This window comes from Bos indicus x Bos taurus, chromosome 15 (genome assembly GCF_003369695.1).
Source record: "Bos indicus x Bos taurus breed Angus x Brahman F1 hybrid chromosome 15, Bos_hybrid_MaternalHap_v2.0, whole genome shotgun sequence".
NCBI classification, from domain to species: Eukaryota; Metazoa; Chordata; class Mammalia; order Artiodactyla; family Bovidae; genus Bos; species Bos indicus x Bos taurus.
The window spans coordinates 51520765-51536771 of record NC_040090.1 but is presented as its reverse complement, the minus strand read 5'-3'; the positions used below and the strand labels follow the sequence as shown (position 1 = coordinate 51536771).

Genomic DNA, 16007 nt, shown 5'->3' with positions numbered 1-16007 from the left:
TTACCTTAATGGAAAAAGCAAGGGGGTAGGGTCCAAAGAGAATGATTGCATGGTTATTTATTCTGTTCCTTAGAGGATCCTTATTCGCTTCAAGAAATAAGAAACAAACTTAAACAAGAGCCTCATTAGAAAATGCGGTGAAGGCTACATACATATTCGGAGGCAATGATATGAAAAGCTTTTCAATTGTTAAAATAAGTGTGCAAACGAATGGCAGATTACACCTTGGACTGAAAACAGAGCCCTGGATTCAATTCTGCTCTGTTAAAACATATGGCTAATTTGTCCTAAAGAGGACATCAGATCAAAGTTCCATTTTGAAGAATAGGCTTTTGTCCTCATCTTCCTGTATCAATCAATCAATCAGCAAATAACCAAATATATATTTGTGATCTTGGAGAATGGAGCATATTATTCAAGTTGATTGGATCCATTTTCTTGATTCCTCCTTAAAGATCTTTCTCCTAATTAGCCAGGGTTACTATTGAATTATTTAATTATCTGCACTTTTGTGCAATGAAATATGTTGTCATATCACATACTTTATCACGCTGTTGCTGTTCATACTTAATGATGCCTCTATAGTTAGCAGCTTCCTTTGTTCTGCTCAGTAAGTGGTTTTAGAAAAGGGGGTGGGCGGGGAAGGAGGAGCCTTGGGGTTTGTAAAATACAATCATACATTCTTGGTGCACATGCAAAACTTTGTGCATTTACATGAATTTCTTTTCCGAAATCTAGTTGCAATTCCATTTGGAATAACCTAAGAGGCACATGTCGGTGATTTCAAATGCAGCCAGAGTGATAATTCCTATACCTTGAACACCTCTCCAGTGTATTTCCACTGCAGTGCAATGGTAAAATCATGATTTAATTTTTTTTTTAATCAGCAAGGAATGTCTTTAACAAGGAAGAAGTAAATTATGATAATTACTCTGAATGGTCGGATCCTTGAGCATTACTAATTAGCATTTATTGCCTGGATTATAGAACAATACATGTGAAACCGAACTGCGACTGCTCTTTTACATCCAAGAACTGAAAAAGGCAATGGAGCAAGAGGCAGTATCGTCAGTGGTTGAGTCAGTGGTTTTACATCTCCTGGAGAGTGTGCAGGATTCCTCGTTTTTGAAATATACAAATGTGGTACTCGATATTTATGGCCCATTCATTTTGTGTGTGAGGCACATATTTACATATGATATCACAGTCATGGGAGACTAATAAAAGGAGAAACATTTTGGGTATGATGTCATTTTGGGACAATTTTACCCATTGTGAGAGTTTAACAATAAAGAACGTAAAACTCTCCATTTTATGAAAGTATGACTTTTTCTATAGAAATTTTGACTTAAAAAAGGAAACAAAGAACTCAGTTCTTAGTGAAGAAAATTTTACATTCACCTCTCCACTTTCTTGAGAAAAGGCAATTGGTCTCTTGTTTAAGAGTCTTTTTTTTTTTTCATTAAGAATTTGTAATAAATAAGATACTAAAGTTAGAAATACATGAGATATTAATCAATAGAACAACATTATTCCTGTAAATAAATGCTACTCATATAATTTGGCAACTGGAATTCCTAAATAACCCAGTAGGTAGGAGAGAAAGGAAAAATTAACCATTCATCATTCTCGCTGCAGACCGTTTTCCTCCAAACCCCATTAAAGCGAATGAAGACGAAAAAACACGTCGTAATATAAAGCCAGTACTAAATACAGTCACTAGTCTTCCCAATACCTTTATGGATTCCCTACTTTGATCCTTTTTAGTTTGAAAGAATAAGTTTGGCTAAATCTGTGAGGAGATTAAACAGGCTGGTGATAAAAATTAATTCTGCTGAATGAGCAAATGCATTTGGATTGCAGAGATGCAAATAAGACAATACTTTTCTTTCCCTTTGACATACCAAGCGGATTAGTTTAGAATGTTAAATTTGATTTTATTAGAATATATTAGCAGTGTTTTAATTAATACCAATCAAACATTTTCTTTCCCTGGGGCTTGATGTGTTCTTAATGCTTTCTAAATCATCTGTCTTTTATCCATCCCCCCCAAAAAAAAGAAGAAAGAAAAAAACCAACCAAATTAGCAGAGCCTTTTGTTACATTCTTCACAATTTTACTATATTCAACAGAAAACTATGAGCTGTTTACCTAAAGGTGTCTTGCCCATAAAATTAGTTCCCAGGTGCTGGATTTAAATGAGTCCTGTTCACTTGAACACTTGATTTTTTTCTTTTTAAAAAAGGTTGAATAAGAGACTCGAAAAATAAACATCTTCCATGTTTTTCTTTTGGGGAAAACTGCTGCAAAAGGAGTTTTGGCTGGTTCGTCTTACTTGGCTTTATTCTCACTAGAGCTTCCTAGAGCTGTTAAATTTCCAACTGCATTGGTTTTAAGCTGGCACTTTGGAAAGAGGGGCAAAAAAGGAATTAAAAAAAAAGTAGGGGGGAATCTAGTTAAAAATACGGTGAACCAGTGTGCCCTGTGAACTGAATTGTAACTGTGTGTTGCAAGGAAGTGCTGCATTGCATTTCACTCATTATTCCCTGCTTTTCTCTCAAGCTTCCTGTCCTGTGTCCCGAAAGCTCCAGTTCACTTCTTTCTCTTTTCTTCCCACAACGCACTCCCCCCCTTCATTTCTCCGCCTTATTTTTTTTTTATCTGCCAAGCTGGATTTGCACTTTTAAAGATCAGTATCAATAATGCCCTGCTTGTTTCGGTGGCACTCTCCCTTTAAAAGACAGCCCCCTCTAATTGATGCGTCTGGGCTAGTCTAGACTGGTAGTGATTGAACCAACCACCAATTATGTTATTCATTTCACTGAACTTCACTGATGGGCTCCGTGAGGAAGAAGGGGTGTTGAGAAAGCTGCCCTTACACTGAAGCAGTTCCCTGCTGAAATATAAAATCTCATGTGTCGTTATGCACTCCTGATTGCCTGTGTGATCAATCGTATGATAGCAACCTCAGGACATGAGCAACCCACTTGAAAACATGTAAAAAACTGAAAGAGTGTCTTGGAATAGAAATTGTATCACTAGTATTAAATTACTATGCTATTATCATTTAAAAATCATAGAAGAATCACATCTAGTGTGCTTTTATTGATCCCCGCATATATTTTCATAGAATAAGATGTAGATATATTTTGACTTCCAAAAGTACCAAATATTTGGCAAATACTTGATATGAATCAAGTGGTAATATATATCCGTAAGTTAAATAGATGTCCTTCCATAATTTCCAAATGCCTATGCATACATATCAGCTAAGATGGGGGAAAAGCATTAATCTATTGTATCAAAACCAAAAGATAACTTGAAAATCAAATAGCTCTTTTCTTCAAAATATATTCAGGCCATCAAAGGCTGGAAAGTAATATTTAAATATTACATCTACTAGAAGGTTTCAACAAAAGGCACAATGCTATTGTTGCACAATTCATTTTCTCGATTCAGTTTTCTGATACAAAATGGTTTCTTGACTGCGATTTGGAGTCAGTTTCTAAAATGGCAATAAACTCTTAAAAAAAGAAAAGCAGAAAAAGAACAATTTCCTTAACCTTCGACAACATGTATAAATTGAGGTTATAACTGAAATAAAGTCTTCAAAAGAAGAAAGCATTTGAAGTCAGGGTTGATTTAGGTGGTTTCCAAAAATAGAAGACAAATGTTGCCCCAAGAATACTAAAATGGTTTAAATGAAATTGTATATTGGAATTTTTCATAACAAAGGAAAGGTAAGTTACTGTTTCTCTAACCGTGAGACAGATCTAAATCACTGAGATTATTATGGTATGAAAAGTTAAAAACTGCAAATTGGGTAATGCTAACCATTACCTTGAGAGATTATTTGAACTGTATAGGTTAGTGTTATAAATAACTTTGTTGGATCAATTTTTTTGAAATCCTGATCAGTTTTCCCCCAATTTTTAAATAAAGTATAGGCATTGACAACTTCTATAGGATACAATAATTTTGTGTGCGTTGTTTCCTTTTATATGTTTAAAAATACATATCTCCTATTATTTTTTCTTTTATATGTTTAGAAAATACATTTGCAATCTCTATTACTTTTAAGCTTATTGTGTATAACCTCTTAAAATAAATGCCAAGCAAGGAGGCTATATCTGTTTTATTTTTTAAAATCTAACAAAGTAATACAAATTTAATCTTGGTTAACACCATAAATTCCATCCTAGCAAGTCTAGTAAGAGTAGAGTTTTTAGCTTATTGCTATTTTAGCTCACACTATTGGTTCACCCCTACCTGTGTCTGTGTGTTCACTGCCCAGCCATATATGATGCACGTGTGGGCACTGAATATATACTCTAGCCACATGCCCATTTTAATTGGGCACAGTTTTAAGATTAACTGTTGAGTTGAAAAGTTGGAGGCATGGGGCATGCTGGGACTTCAGCTGACATGTTCTGAGGTCAAGCACCAGGTACTGAGCTGTTCTTGTTACGCTCGGATAGTACTGCGTGTTGCTCTCAAGGAATAGACCAGGATAGGTGAGTTCCACAAGCCTCGGGCATTAATAATATACATGCATACACATCGCAGCTAGCACGCTATTATCACGGAATATGTACCTACTTTAACAGAAATCCAGGAGCTGCCACTTTCCTGATCACCTGATCCCACCTAACAATGAAAACCTCAGAGGTGCACTCAGGCACTTCGGACCAACTTTCTTTTCTTTTGTTTTTGCTTCAAAGAAAAAAAGTTCCACCAAATTTCCAGGATGCAAGGGCGCGACTCGCAGCTCCCAAGAGCCTAACCCGTGGATTTAAACGGTAAACATCACAAGTTAGGGTCTCAGGGATTGAGAGGCGCGCGCTAAATTGTTCTTTCTTGAGACAAAACAAAGCAAAACAGGAATGACAAGCAGTTTGTGCTCGAGGTTGTTGACTAAAAGACAACAAACAGGTGGCAGAATATTCCCTCACTCTCTTAAGTAGCCCTCGTCCACAGTATCTGGATTCCACTTAGATACAGGCACACAGACGCAGGGTCTGTGGGCGCATATACATACCTGAACACACAATCGCCAGTCTATCAGAGAAAACTCTTTGGAGCTTTGGGCAAAAGAGTTTAGTAAAATGGAAAATAGTATGAATAGACTTAGAAATGCCCATGTTTTGCAAACCACGGTCTACAGTCAGGATTGAACGTCTCTTCAAAGCTTTAATTTACAACTAGCACTAAGGACGGTAAAGAAAATCGGAGGCATCTCTTTCCCCCGGGCGAACATGCCGCATGCAAAACCATCCAAATTGGGTTTTTAGAAGAAGACCGAGGAGGAGGATTTGGAGGCTTGGAAAGTATAAATACGAATAGCGTTTTAAACTCACCCATTGGAAGTGGAGTCAGGCTGCAGCTCCCGTAGCACCATCCGAGCCAGGGGGGGAAATGTGAGCTGCAGGGCGCTCGCCTGGGCGAGGTGTTTCAATAGAGGACCGAGAACTGGGCGGGGAGGGGGAGGCGGGGGCAGGAAGCGATACACCAAATCTAGAGACTGTAACTCTGTAGTTTATGCTTTGACGAGGCGAGGTAGGGGGCAATTCGGTGGGAGTGGAGAGAAGGGCTGGGACTGATCAAATTTTGAGAATATTCAGTTAAAAAAAATTTTTTTAATGTTTTCATAAGAATGAACCCTCCTCAGGGTTGCTTTTCAAAATTTCCTCCTTCTTTCTTTAGCGTGCACTTTGCCAGTCCTGCGAACAGGCCTCCTGTGCATCAGCTGCTTGGCTGAAGCCAAGGCCAAACCACCCCGAGCCAGCACCAGGCTGTCACTCGGTCGAGGGGAGTGGGAAGGGGTGGGCGCCAGCCAGGGAGGCGCATCTCCCCCGCCCCGCTCCCGCTGCGGATCCTTTGAAGCCTTTTGCCAATATTTCAGAGGAATCCGTAGCATAATTCCCCTCCATCTTCGCAGACAGCTACTGGTTCTGTACCTGCTAGATCGGCGCTTCCCCCATCTGCCTGGAAACTGGGCTTTCCTGTGCGGGGACGGCTCCCAGTGCCGCCTCCAAAAAAAAAAAAAAATGAAACGAAAGGGAGGGGAAGTGGGTGGGAAGATGGCTCTTTTAACATTTTTTCTTCCCCCTTTTTTTCTTTCTTGTTTCTCTCCTGTCCTTCTTTCTTTTTCTTCTTTTATTCCAGCCTGAGCCAGGTAGATGGCTGGCTAGTCAAAGAGAATGACAAAGCAGCCCCTGATAGGAAGGAACTGGAGGGGGGCCTGGGGCACTTAGGAAAAATGCTAAGTATTTTGTATGTATTTCCATATGCAACTAAAAACCGTTAAAGCTCCAGGATCCCCCCCACCCCTGTCCCCACCCCCCCACCCCTTCCAAAATAGAATCATACCAGCAAGACAGCTAAATTATGTCTCTTTTCCTGCTGTACAGGGTTGTTCAGCATCTCCCCCCACCCCAATCTTCAAGACAACTTTTTTTTCTCACCTCCGTAGGTTCTCCTCGGGCACAATCCTCCGTTCAGGGTCTCTGCTTTTTCTCTCCCTTCCCTTTTCCTCTCGGAAAAGCTAGTCCGTCATCATCCTACCTAGCTTCTCTCTCTCTCTCTCAACCTCTCTCCCTTCTTCTTTTACTATTAAAATAATAATAATAATAATGGCCCTTTCGACATAGCAGCATGAAGTGGCTGCCTTTGAGAAAGCACATTTAATCTTTACTGGCTCCCCTAGGCTTCAGTGAAGAAGGAGAAGGCAAGAAAAAAAAAAAAAAAGGGGGAGAGAGAGGAAAAAAAGATTGTAAGGGAGGCTGCTGACGGACAGCGAGCATCAGGCACAAATCAGCGACAAGTTGAATTTTCCTAGACCACACTGCCCCCTTTCTTCTCGGCTCTCGCTGGGCTCCTGGAAAGCCCGAGTGTCTGGTTACAGGAGGCAGTGGGTCTCCTTTTGCAACCATGGTGCGGATTCCTCGCATGCCTGCTTAAATCGCTGGCAGAATAAGGAATCAATATCCCCTTCTAATCACCTTTAGCTCTTCTAGGGCTTCTGAGAACCCACTTTGTGCTCCTCGCCGCTCCCCCCCGCCCTGCCAGGCTCCTCCATACAAAGCTTGCAGTCCTGTCATTTCTCACTTCCTTCCATATCTTGGAGACAAGCCTCTCTTCTAATATCCTCTCGCCCGCTCCCTCTCTCTGTTGTCCTGTGTCTCAGACCTGACTCCCAGCACCGGATGCACTAGGGCTTCTCTCTGACTACTAATGAGACCGAAAATACACCAGCAGGTCAGGGGGGAGGCCAGACATTGTATTATACAAATACAAAAAAAAAAAAAAAAAACCTCCAAAAACAAAAAATCCCTCATCCCTGCTAGATCCAGAGATCAGGTATCACATTTTCTAAAAGAAAAAAAAAAATGGGGGGTGGAGGGGAGCAGTGAAGAGAAGAGACCACAGTGCAGTTCTCTGCCTAATTGTTCAACATCCCATGGGCATTTAAAACACGTATGCGTGTGACTGCAGGTGATGTACTTGGTGAATCTTGGTGGGTTTTCTTTACGGACAGAAAGTCAACAATGCCCAAGGTCTTCTTTGAAACTGACATTTAGAGGGATACAAGAGCAGTGATTCAAATCTGTATTTGAAGTATACACTCCATTAAGGCATGTGGTGACTACAATGCTAAAAATCTCTTTCTTTTCAATGGCTGTGCTTTACACATTGACTCTGTTTGTCTTGTGTACTAATTTACCACTTAAGTTCATTTCCAAATCCAAGGGAACGTATCAGTGACTATAGCTCATCCTGACCCTCTGCTTCTACTGCAGACATCTTTTCTTACTCCTGAAGCATTTCTCCTCAAATGTCCATCAGATCCATACACACTTCATTGATCAGCTGACAGTCCCCTGATCATGAGAAGTAATCATTCAGATGACAGAAAAAAAGTGGCACAAGAAGAAAATGAAAGACATCCTGAACTGACGAAGGGAGCATCTCCTATCATTTTTGCTGGCACACATCTTAAAAGCTCAGCTACCCAAGGATCCTGTAAAGCAGGTGTCCCTTGAAAACTGGGGTCTCTACCTATCTGAACACACAGTGGGTATGGTGCCACCTTCACCCAGTTTTTGTGGCTAGAATCATGCAGACAACAGGCAGTGCTGTGTTGAATATAATGCCAGGCTCTGTAAAGACCGAGGAAGGGAGGGAGGTAGCTGATGATGCAGGTTTCTTCCAAGTTGATGTTTTTAAAAGGTGGTTTCTTTGTGCTCAACTCAAGATATTGTGCTTTGTCTCTGTGAGACCTGCAGAAGCACAGATGGATGCCAAGGAAAAGAAGAAAAAGCACAAACAAGAAGAAGATGCAGAGAGAGGAAGAAGGGAGAGGAGGAGAGAGGAAAGCAGAACAAATCAAGGCAAAAAGGGAAAGACCTACAATCACAGTGTTGGGTTTCCTTTTTTTTTTCTTTTTGTCATTACTGGGAAGGAGAAAGAGATGGCTGGCAGGGATTGGAGACTGGGTTAGAATCTTTTTCAGATTTGGCTAATAGGATGTTTGCACTACACTGATGCAGAAAAAGAAACATGCTAGAATAATCATAAAGGGTGGAGCTGTCAAAAAAAATCTTTGACTCACTGGGTGCCTCCCTGTAACACCAAAATGAATCATTCCTAAGGAGAATCATCAATTGTCTTAGTGTCCTCATATATGAAGTCCAGATTATGGGAATCACGATTGTGATCATCTTCACGAAGGAAAGGTAGATAGAGAATGACATTTCCTGAGCTTCTCCAAAACCTCTGTATATTTGCAGCAATGGCTCAGCATGATTTTCACACTCTGAGCTAATCTATCCCTGTCTGTATTCACTCTGTTTACCAAGATACACAAATATGTAACTTACCAAAGTTTTGCTATGAACACATCATTTTCTCTATACAACTCAGCGATGTCTTTAGAGGATACTTATTTCAAGCAGTTAACACCTGACCCCAATTTCTGTGGGTAATTAGTGAGCTAGATAACCACACAAAGTGGGTAATTATTTAGTACCCAAGGGTACGCTAGAAGTGGGTAGTGGTTTTGTTAACAAAAGCACATCTCTAATTATTGTATCTATGATGGGTGCCTCAAAAATATCAGTTACTGTATCAAGTGAACCATGATAAATAAGTGAACTATTTTGCTGTCCTTAGCATATGTGTGTGTGTGTGTGTGTGTGTGCACGTGTGCGTGTGTGTGTATATTCTATTATGGTTATTAATATTTACCGCTCCTGGATGGGGTGTTGTGAAGATTAATTAGTAACATCTGTAAGACTCTCAGAGATGCAATGTGCTAAGGAACTTCTAAATACAGTATTATTATTGCTCTTACTATGTTGATGAATAATCCCAGGATGGAAGAAGCTAAAGGAGTTGATTTCAGTTGGATTGAAAATATGCTGAGATCACAAACGTGATGAGTTTGATCACAGGGAGTGGTCTCTGACCTGATGGAGCACAACACAGGCAGTAAGGGAAAAGAAAGGTGGATGCCGTTTCACTGACAGTCTCAGGAAGGATCGGAGGAGCCAGGGTGGGAGGGGAGGAGCAGGAGGCAGGAGTCAGAGATGGGCCGGGAAGGAAGCTGAATCAGGCGGACCACACCCTCATTCCAAACTCGGTCTGTGCTTCCCCTTGATGAGTAGCAAATAGGCACAAAAATCCCCAAAGAAAACATCCATGCCAGTCCAGGGACAAATTCATCATCATTACAATCAATCAGCCAGCTATGTAGTGTTTCTTCTAGGGAAGAATCATCAGTACAAATCATTTTCACAAATGCAGATGCATTTCCAAATATTACAGTATTGCGAACAGGCACACACAGATCAACTTCAGATATCTTTAACCCAGGCTACAAGCAGCAACGGAGAAGCACTTTCTAATGCAATTGCTTTTATGAATCACCCGCAGGATGGGAAGGGGATATTATTAATTTCTGCAGGAGAAGAAAGAAAAAAAGAGAGAGAGGAGAGAAAAAGAAGAAAAGAAAAGCCCATTGCTTTCAGGGACCCTAAATCTGGAGAGCAATCAAACATTGAAAACAAGCAACAACAAGAACTTACTGCTTCTTTCTCTGTAAACGTCCGTCTCTTTGCCCCGTGTCTGGCTGAGGCAGGACAGAGAAGAGGCCTCTGGGATCCAAATCTTCAAGTAGGCTCACCACATTTTTTCTTTCAAAGCAAGGTTGTCTTGGGGATTAACCCTAGGAGTCTGGGAGAGGTGAAGCATGTTGGGAGGATGACGGGAAATATACAAGGATATTGTGTTCAGCCCAGTTTACCGCCTCCAGGGGATAGGAAAGGGAAAGGGCCCCATGAGTCGGCCAACAGGTACCACTGCTGAATCTCTGCTTGGACGGCCTCCGGGACACGTGTTCATGCTCTGATTGGAGGCCAGCGGTGTGATGAGCACACTGTAAGAGTTTGGGAGCAGAGAGAAAATTTCTCCAGAAGCCACCCAAGCCAGGCTTCTGACCTGAAACCCAGTATTTGTCACCCCCTCTCTGAACTCAGAACTACAAAGGCGGCCTGGCATTCTCCAACCCGCCCAGCTCCTTTCAAACCCACAGACTGTGCCAGACTGGCCCCACCTCCCACTGCAGCAAATTCTGTATCCCTGCTCCATGCTGCATTGTAGGGAGCCAGATTCCCGCTTTGTCTTACCTGGCCTTCCCTTCTGCCACTGCCCCTGGCTCTCAGTGCCTGGCATGGTTTCACAGGTCCAAACCGTTGCTTTCCCTCTCCCCCATCATTATTTTAAGCACATCTAGTTTTCCACTCCTCAGATTTTTAGGTCTTAAATCCTTTTACGTCTCACAACCTTTCTTCATCTCTGGCCACCACCATCTGCTTTCTTTGACCTCTCTCACTCTCTTCTTGGACTTTTTTTTTTTTTGCCATATCAAAATACAGTCCTATCTCATGTCTCAGACTGAAAACTCAAACTGCAAGTCCACTGCTGGCATCTCCATCGACCTGGTCTTTCCCCACCCACATTAACATAGAAAGCAAGCCAGTGCATCTCAGGGCACTTTTTAACAGCTCACCTAAAAGTAGATGAAGCCAGTAGAGAACAGGGTATGTGTGTATGTGTGTGTTAACTACATGAATGCAGCAAGAAAAGGTCTGAGGTACATGCATGGAAGAAAGAACAGAGGAAGGGATTCTCATATATTTATGATATTTAGGACAAAAGCAACAAAAGCTAATTGTTACAAGAAACTTATACCTTAAAACTGTATTTTTATGTATGTGTGTGTGTGTCGCACACACACACAAAGGGCCTCCACACATCACAATACCCTAAGATCATCTGCTTACCTGGAAGGGTATTTACTATCCTGTGAACAGTGACAGCAAGGTGCCATGTGGTCCTACAGCTGAAAGTTGAACACGAAATCCTTCTGGGATGACCCTGAGGGGGGAGATAAAACCCTGCACGTCACCTGCTCCCTCCAGGCTTGTGTGGGCTGGAGGCTAAGAGAGGTGGCACCTCTCCCTTGCTTCCACCATGATTTTAAGCTTTTTGTTGATCTCTGATGCTCAAAATACTGGTGCTGTTAACCTTACTACTTGGGTGCTTTGTGGTTTACTGTTACACTTATGCTCTCTGTGACTCCTTAAGCTATTATTGGAGCTCTTTGGTGAGCTAGACGGATATAGATAACTAATATCTCATTTAATCCTCAGAGCAGCCTTGAAAGCCATCATCAGTGTTTTACAGATGAGGTTTGGAATAATTAGAATTGTCCCGCTCATGAGTGTCACTGCTAGGATTTGAACACAGGTCTAACTCCTTAAGTATGATCGTTCCCTTCTTATCCGTCAGTATACTCTTATTGCCTTGCCCAGTGTAAATGACACTTTCTGTAGGTAATCATCTCAAATTAGTCTAGTTTCTATGTATTATGCATGGCATACTCTACACTTTATATTAGCATTTATTCATTTTTTTCATTTAGTTCATTTTATCTAATAACATATATTGAGTGCTTGACTATATATCAGGCCCTGTGCTGGGCAGTGTGATCTCCTTAGCCAGAGGACAGAGGACACTGCTGTGGCAATGGCTCTGCCTAAATACTCTGCTATCTTCACCTCCAAAGACAAAGGTGAATGAAGATGGGGCTGTGACACGGCCATGGTTGTACTCCCAGTACCCAGCACCTGGCATGTAGCAGGAGCTCAACAAGTAGTTTTTGAATGAACTTTTACACTCACGTAAATGTAATTTGTTAAACCCTTTTATTTTGTACTGGGGGTATAGCTGATGAACAATGCTGTGACAGTTTCCGGTGAATAGCGAAAGGACTCAGCCACACACACACATGTATCCATTCTCCCCCAGTAAGTGCAGTTTTGATCGTAACTTTTGGAGAGATCTGGATTCATGTCTAAAGAGCCTTGGGAATAATGCTTAGTAAAATGCCACATAAAAGTAGCATTTAACTAATGGTGAATAGCATTCTTTTTATCCATGATGATACTCTGACAGAGGTTCCCTCTATACCCACGTCTGTGTTTCTGAAAAAGAACAATTTGATATATTTCATCTATTCTGAAAGTTCCAAAGGTGTGCTGTTGGAAGCCAGATGAATTTCATGTGAAATCTCACCTCTCTGGGAATTAGGAGGTAACGTCACGTGATAAAGCCACATCCAGGATGATGTGGTCGTGAAGGACTATTCTGAGCTACACACAGGGATAGAGATCTCTTACACTTTAGAGGGTGTGGGTGAGTCCAGATCTGAGATCAGCAACTCAGCTGAGATGCCCTCATTTCAGAAAGAGAGGCTGAGAAGGTAGAAATGCTTCATGACTCTTTGACCTAAAGCCTCCAGGGTTTCATAGTATGTCTTCCGGCAAAAAGATTGGACAATTCCTTTTTTTGCCTAAGGAAAGAATATTTAAGTACGGGTAAGTGGTGCTCCAGGGAGGCTAGCTTCTCTGCTGGTCTTCATCTGAGGAATCCCTGTCTCTGAATAGAGGGCAAGGGGCACAGGCAAGCATTCAATCTGTCCTCTGACAGCCATCCATGCACATTCAGAGCTTAGACACCACTGAATCGGGTTACAACTATGTGACTGTCTTCACCAAGCTGGGGTAATTTCCACTATATTAACCTGGAACACAGTTTCTAAAGATGTACCCTTCGGGGTGGGTGGCATCTCTCATGGGAGAACCAGATGGATAACACAGTCCATCTGTGTGCTTTAGATGTGAACTGTCTAACTTCTGTTGGCAAGAGTTGCTCATCAATGGACAAAAACACTCCCTACTATTCTTCCTAGGATGATGAGGAAGAGGAAGCTTAGTTATGCGCTGCTTGGTTAGCAATGCCCTTGTCCAAAAGCAAAGAAAATTTGAACCAGTAGGGAGCAGTGTCTGGTACAGGGATTCTATACTTCAAGTGGTTTCAAAAGGAGTTATCTGGTGGATTTTATACCTCAAACTCACATCAGCTCCAGGTGTCTCAGGCTGAGTAATGTCACTAAATACGTGGCCCACTGGAAAGTTTTTTTTTTTGTTTTGCTTTCCTTTAACCTTTTAGGATATTAGGGGAAATCAATGGTAAGATAATGCTTCAGTGTATATATTTAATAATACTGTCTGGTGTGTGTGTGTGTGTGTGTGTGTGTGTGTGTGCACGCTCACTCAGTTGTGTCCGACTCTTTGTGACCCCATGGACTGTAGCCTACCAAGCTCCTCTGTCCATGGGGTTTCCTAAGCAAGAATACTGGAGTGGGTTGTCATTTCCTTCTCCAGGGGATCTTCCCTTCCCAGGGATTGAACTCGTGTCTTCTGCATTGGTAGGTAGATTCATTATCACTGAGCCACCTGGGAAGCCCAATATTGTTTGATATGAATCTATAAAATAATCTTGTTGCCTCCTCATTGGGTGAGTTTCAGAGGACTTTTCCTGGTTTCTAGCCTTAACTCCATAGAGGAGCTGGAATTTATCTGATCGACCCTCATGGTCTGTGAAGTTCTCTGAAACATAGTCTACTACTGTCCATTGCTTAGTGCCTAATTCTAGCAATTTGAGGAAGTAGGTTTCACTGGACTTTTGGATCCAAGAAAGTAAAAGAAAAAATCTTTCATTCCTGTATAATAGTGGGTAAACTGAGCGAGAAAGGGAGAGGAAGAGGATGAGGATCCAGGCCCTTCTAAAAGGCGAGATCCCTATTACCTGTGCACTAAGAGAATTGAACCTGATATTATAAAGATCATTACTCTTGGCTGCTGTGTGTCATCTAAGAGCCAAGTTTTACTTCAGTCTAGGTCCCTTATATTCAGTCATTAGGTTTAGGCTGGCAAGCAATGAGGCATCTCTACCCACTGAGATCTGGGAAGATTAAGGCTACTAGGTTGAGAGTCCAGAGATGACGTGCAACGGTACAGGCTAGGGACTCAGTCTCGAGTGTGCATATTCTTTGAAATTGCTGCAGAGCCTGGAGGTTGTACTTACCTTACATTTAGTCCTATTGATTCTATGGTCCCTAAAGGCATCTATGCTGACCAAAGTCATGCTCTTTAGAAGACTGGGCCCCTTTTACTGTGTTCGCCATCTCTGGATCTCTGAGCACTTTGCAATACTCTATTGATATATTGTATTGCTCAGTACTTTCTCCATTTAAAAGAGAGAGGTATCCATCCAGGGCAGTGACCCATTATCAAGAAGAGATTGAGGGACTTCCCTGGTGGTCCAGTGGCTAAGACTGTGCACTCCCAATGCAGGGGGCCTGGGTTCAACCCCTGGTCAGGGAACTAGATCCCACATTCTGCAACTAACAGTTTATATGGCACAGCTGAAAGATTCCACATGCCACAACTAAGACCCTGGGCAGCCAATACAGGAATATTAAAAAAAGAGGAGAATCAATTACAATTCAGATTTCAGGGTTTCCAGTCAAGTTTCTAATACTCTCTCTCACTTTTCCATTAAGGGTCATAAAGTTAAGACATAACTCCTTCAATCTCAGACTTTTTGGATCTTTTAAACCTGTTTACTTTCTAAAGGGTTAGGACAAGGAAGCAGGGAAGCAAACACCCTCATATCATTATTCCTGTTTCATAGTTGGGAACCAAGGCTGTTCATGGCTAAGTATATTTCCCCAAGAAGGATTCTTGGAGAACCAAGAAGAGAATCTAGATCTCTGAACCAGCTGTTGTGGGGAAAGATGAACTAGTATGTATGAACTGCCTCAGGTTCATCCAGATTGAGTCTGCTGTAAATCGAAAGTATCGTTAAGAATGATCATGCTCTGGGATGGTACTGATGAACATATTTGCAGGGCAGCAATGGAGACGCAGATATAGAGAACAGATTTGTGGACACAGCGGGGCGAAGGAGACGGTGGGGCAAACAGAGAAGCATGGGAGCATACACACTACCATATGTAAAACAGTTTGCCAGTGAGAGTTTTCTGTATGACTCAGGGAACTCAAGCCAGGGCTCTGTGACAGCACAGAGGGGTAAGATGGGGTGGGAAGTGGCGGGGAGGTTCAAGAGGGAGAGGACGCATGGACACCAAGGCTGACTCATGCTGATGTATGGCAGAAACCAACACAGTTCTGTAAAGCAACTATCCTTCTATTAAAAATAATTAAAAACAAAACAAACAAAAGTATTATCATGCTCTGGACACCTTGGTTTCCCCCATTATTAACTAACAATAGAGCAGCTGGGAAGAGCTTCCAGAAAGATACGATTGTGTCTACTTGAGCATTTGTAAAATAGGTGAGTTCCAAAAATGCTGAGCATGCGGAATTAGAAAAACTAAAACACAGAAACATTTTCAAACATGTTTTTTGGGACTGAGGTGCAGCACGGTACCAGAATTCCTGCAGAGATGAAAGCAGAGAGCAGAGGATTGGGAGCGCTCTGAGGAGAAGCCAAGGAATGTTTTAAGAGTCGAAGCTGCTACCTCCGAGATTTTATATTTGCCGTGTTTGACACTTCTCAAGGACTCTCTCCATGCTGCA

The 16007-nt window shown here is 41.8% G+C and overlaps 1 long non-coding RNA gene across 9 annotated transcripts in view; it reads right to left on the bottom strand.

The window, feature by feature from the left end:
* Nucleotides 1–16007, bottom strand: part of LOC113905737 — a 298651-nt gene that overhangs the window by 5917 nt on the left and 276727 nt on the right. Inside the window, exons 1-3 of one of the 9 annotated variants that reach the window (XR_003514715.1) lie at nt 6465–7255; nt 5958–6029; nt 5358–5469 (exon numbers count right to left, since the gene is read on the bottom strand). The exons of 3 other annotated variants lie outside the window; for them this stretch is intronic. This is a non-coding gene — a long non-coding RNA (uncharacterized LOC113905737). Of the gene's footprint in view, nt 1–5357; nt 6030–6464; nt 7283–16007 lie in introns of those variants that run through there. 5 more of the 9 variants (XR_003514718.1, XR_003514717.1, XR_003514716.1 and 2 more) reach the window with 5 other exon arrangements.